The sequence below is a fragment of the Bombina bombina genome, chromosome 4 (assembly GCF_027579735.1).
Source record: "Bombina bombina isolate aBomBom1 chromosome 4, aBomBom1.pri, whole genome shotgun sequence".
In the NCBI taxonomy this organism is placed as follows: domain Eukaryota; kingdom Metazoa; phylum Chordata; class Amphibia; order Anura; family Bombinatoridae; genus Bombina; species Bombina bombina.
The window spans coordinates 157,984,640-157,990,333 of record NC_069502.1 but is presented as its reverse complement, the minus strand read 5'-3'; positions in this window follow the sequence as shown (position 1 = coordinate 157,990,333).

Below are 5,694 nucleotides of genomic sequence, written 5' to 3'. Positions count from 1 at the left end.
ACGACATTACCAAAAATAAAAAACAATATCCTTTTCTAAAACCTCTTCGAAATAAAAAACACCCCAAAATAAAAAAAAAACATTCTAAAAATAAACTACCAATAGCCCTAAAATAGGACTTTTGTAGGGCATTGCCCTAAAGTGATCAGCTCTTTTGTGAAAAGCACTAACCCCCTTACATTACAACCCCCCACACCCAAAATAAAAAACCTTACTAGAAAAACCCTAAACTACCCATTGCCCCACAAAGGGCATTTAGATGGGCCTAAATCTAAACCCCTAATCTATAAAAAAAAAACACCCCAAAAAATAAAAAAATGGTGGTCCTCTTCTGATCTTCAACAGGAAGCTCCTTCTCATGCAGTCTTTTATATAGGGGTACCCTTGCATTCCTTTAGGCTGATTTGAATCTTCAAGTCTTAAGATCGTTGCTACTTAACTAGCATTTCAGGCTTATTCACGTGAGTCTGAAATGCTGGGGCTCCAAAGCTGCTTTCAAAGCTTGATAAATGGTGCCGTAAATGTCAAATATAAGTTTATTATTGAAATATATTTATTAAAAGTGTATTAAAAGGATATGATAAATGAAAAGGCGTCCGACAAGGCAGAGCCAAAAGGTGCGTGTGTGTATATATATATATATATATATATATATATATATATATATATATATATATATATATATATATATATATATATATATATATATATATATATATATATATATATGTGTATATAGATAGATAGATAGATAGATAGATAGATAGATAGATAGATAGATAGATAGATAGATAGATACATATATATGTGTGTGTAAGTATATTGTGTATATATATATATACATGTGTGTGTGTTTATGTATATTTGTATGTATGTATTTTTGTCTATATATATATATATAAATATATATATATATATATGTGTGTGTGTCTGTATTTATGTATGTTTACATATGTTTGTGCATACATATATACTCATATATACACATATATACATACCCACATACAAATACACCTTTGTGCCCTTACGTGTCATCCACCTTGTCATATACCATATCACTTTAAAACAATGTTAACATGTTTTTTTTGTATTTAAAATATAAATAATTTATATAGCATTGTCCTTCACTAAAAGAAAATGTTATTTTTATTTTTAAATAAATATATTGAGTGAAAAACAATGCTATTTAAAATATTTCTTAATGCACTTTCATCTTTTTCACCCTTCAGGTTAGAGCACAAGCGAAATCCAGAACAGGCTTTTATAGAGCGGAACATAGAAGACAATGGGATAGGGAGTATGCTCTGCCACGCTATCTGACCTCCAGATGTTAGCACACCTGAGGCTTTCTCTCGAGTAAAAGCTTTTTACGTTCAACTAGTAATTTGAGTTCAAGAATAGGAGCTCTATTGATTTAACTTGAAAGGCGTAAGTGCCCAATAGCACTAATATTTTTGCATTCCACTTATAATCTAGGCAAAAGTCTATCAAATTACAGTACCAACACCTCAATTGATGTAAAATCCGGATAATGTGAATTTTTTAAAATAGATTAAAACAGTCAATAGTCTGGATACCACCAAATAGTGCACTACTTTGGGTCCTGGTTCAAAACAAAAAATATTCTAGTACAACAGGAAGCACTTTACTTAAATGAAATGTTATTGCATTTTAAATCATTTTAAACACAACATCTTGCAGACCATCTATCATGCCTCATGCCTACAAATGTTGTTGCTTTCTCCTTCTTTAAGAATGTGACATTTTTTGTGAAACACATTGCATGGGCTTCTATAGACTATGGCAGAGAGTTTGTCACACCATTGTATTTTGTAGATTTTAAAAAAAAGTAACATTTTATAATTAAAGTGCTTCCAGCTGTACTGAAAATGTGTAGTTTTGCACTGTGGCATAGAAGTGATGGTATAGATTCTCACACAGAAATAAAGAATCACACTGGCAATATTCACATTGGGAATTGTGTATCTCATTAACGCAGTTTATTAATATTTTTTTTATGTGAAGGAGAGCTTTACAATATAGTGTTCAGGAGAATAAGCGTATCATTCTCTCCATGCTAGTGAGCTATAGAGAATTGGGCCTTCAAATCTATACACCCTTTCATCACAAGAATACTGTGCAACATATAGCAGGTGACAGGGCTCTTTGGAGGATCTATATTGAGTGTGTTTCCTTTATTAGAATTACTTTATTCATTTCAAAAAGGTCAGAATACATTAAACACTAAAAAAAGACAATATGGCTACTACAAATCCCAAAGGCAATTTCTTTTTATTTATTGAAAGCTCATGATTCTCACATTATTTCTAAAATGCATTTAAAATAGCATGTTTTCAACTGTAATAAAGATTTTTTTTTCATTACACTTTTATTCTGAGGCATACAAATATATTATAACAAGTCTAATACACACACTCATACAGTATCATTTACAACTCATAGCCAAAACAGACTTTTATGCAGCAAATATATCTGCAGTGAAAGATTGTGTTTTTATATATTGATTTTGTGGCTGACGTGAGACTAAACTAGATAATTACAATACTTTTTTTGTTGTGGCAGACTATTAACACACACAAAGCCCACAGACAAACCAAAAGGAATAATGCTTCCAATTATACAACTTTATACATTTATTTCACAGTGTGCATTGTTCATTCGAAAACCAGCAAATGAAAACCTACTTTAAAAGCCTGCATTACACCTGTTTTTAATAGTTTTTGTCAGGTTGAGGAGCAAATGTCAGTCAAGGGACTCGTTGATCCAAAACTCTTCACTCTGGTGAGGTTATCTAAGAAGTCTCAACAATACTTCTTAGACACAAATGGCATCCATATTGTTTAGCAGTGCTGAGGATGGATTTAGATTGCAATAGGTTTCTTTTCAGAAGATGCCTGTACTAATAGTGAATGTGTGAATGTGACTTAGAAACAAACAATAATAGAAAGAGATATCTCCACACCATTTCTAGCTACTGATCTCACTTTTCCTGAAAATACCCTTAGCTGTACAGGATATCATGTATCAATACATATAAATATGTAAAGATGCTCCCTACCCACTGTAGACAGACTATATACAAGATGAAAAGTAAAAAAGAGCTTACATTTAATTAATGTCAATGCTAATACACCTCAAAAATGTCTCCTGTGGCAATTTTAGAGTGTCTTGCACATGTGCAGCATTATAGAATGATCACAAATAGACTTAGAATATTTGCCAAAAGGCAGTTTAGGCCTTGAGGCAAAATTGATCTTTAAAACTTGTTGAAAAGTCCCTTGAAAATGGATTGTGATTGTCAAGAATTTTTCTTCTCAATGTTAAAAATAGCTGAAACATTATGATAGATGCAGGAAATGGCCTTTTTGGTCAGAAAAAAAGAGCTAAAAACACCTTAACCAATGGATTGTGATCGGCCTCTCAATGTTTAACCCTTTACAAATATACTGTTAATGTATATTAATGGTCAAGGTACAAAACAACACTTTCATATAACCTTTATTTTATGTAAAGTTACATTTAAACTAAAAATGAATCAAAAACGTATGGAACCACATAATGTATACAGCTAAACCTTATGCAGTCTTTACCTCAAAGAAAATAAATAAAATAAACTTTCATTGCACCAACAACAACATCATAAGCATCAACCGTAGCTGGAAATGGGGAAGGAGACTGCAGTCTCATTTCCTGGCTGCAGAGTGGTGGTCTCCAAAATTTGGCTTTGAAGGGGAACCTCCATGATAATGACACATTGCTGTCCTCCACAGACAGGGTACAGTGTAGGAGATGACAATCTGTTGTCCTTTGAACTGAAGATATTAAATAAATTACCATGGTATAGTGGGTTGGTAGGTGGGGTGGGTACCTACTTGCCTAATCCCATACACCCCCAAGAATGAGAGTGTTTGTAATGGTTTCTGCTGAGAAAATGCAAGGAGTTTCTGAAGCATAAAACCATCAATAGTTTACCAGCTTTATTTGAATGCCTATTGGCATATTAGGAGATAAAATATGCTACATACAATTGGTGTTCAACCTTTTCAATAGCTACATTGGTTTTAAACACAATAAAACTATATGATACTTAAAGGAACACTGAACCCAAATTTTTTCTTTCGTGATTCAGATAGAGCATGACATTTTAAGCAACTTTCTAATGTACTCCTATTATCAAATTTTCTTTATTTTCTTGGTATCTTTATTTGAAATGCAAAAATGTAAGTTTAGATGCCGGCCCATTTTTGGTGAACAACCTGGGTTGTCCTTGCTGATTGGTGAATAAAATCATCCACCAATAAAAAGTGCTGTCCAGTGTCTGAACCCAAAAAACTTAGATGCCTTCTTTTTCAAATAAAGATAGCAAGAGAATGAATAAAAATTTGGGTTCAGTGTCCATTTAATATCAACAACTTATATTTTTGATTATCTTGCCCAGATGCATAAAAAAGAGGCATAAAAACGTTCTTTCAATATCTCCCACCATCATTTTCTCCTACACCTGACAGTACATATTCACTATTTAAATAAAAATAATATTATTATTTTAGGATCACAATGTGATCATGTTTCATACACATATGGACCAGATTACGAGTGGCACGCTAACAGTTGTGTTAGCAATATCGGGTTTATCACGCTTGTTTGCGCGTGTCTGAAGTACCACATATATTACAAGTTCAAAGTAAACGCATTAGCTTGAGCGCAATTGAATTTAACGTGCGTCGGTTTAGAGTGACCTCAGAGCTCTGGTTAACTGTTGCGCTCAAATAAAAAGTTGCATAAAAAAACCCATAAAAATACATTTAAAAGATCAGTAACACTTATAATAACACTGTCTAATAAAAAAATATTTAAAAAAATATTTAACATAGAGACATACATACACATGTTTAAATATGTTTATATGTGTGAACAGATGTATTTATGTATTTAAATGTGTATTGCTGTATTTACAGACATATAGACACAGATATACACACATAAATACATATGTATACATATATAGACATATTTATGTAAGAGCATTGGAGCCTTTGAAGCCTATTTATCAAGCCGTCAACCGCAAATACGCAGGAATTCCGCAGCGTAATTGTGGCGAGCCTGATTCGACCCATTTATTAAAGCCTACAGACCGGCAAAAGTTGAAATGTGTGACGTAACATACGATCTGCCGGTCTCAATCCGACACTGATCGATGCTTACATCATTACAGATGTTCCGAATACAAATTCGGCACTATCTGACAACTTTTGCCATTTATCAAACTTCTAAAAGGTAAGCTCGCCACTATTCCGGGCTAGCATACCTTGTTTTCAATCCGCCACCCTGGAGGCCGCGGATGCCATAGGAATCATTTTGAATCTGAAAGCAGCGAAAGCTTATGTTTGATGCTGCTAGATATCCCATTGATTTCTATGGTAGAAAACCAGTAACTTTTACACTTAACACCCTAACATAAGCCCCGAGTCTAAACACCCTTAATCTGCCACCCCGACATCGCAGCCACCTACATAATGTTATTAACTCCTATTCCGCCGCTCCCGGACCCCACCGCAACTAAATAAATATATTAACCCCTATCCCGCCGCTCCCGGACCCCACCGCAACTTAATAAATATATTAACCCCTATCCCGCCGCTCCCTGACACCGCCACAACTAAATAATGTTAT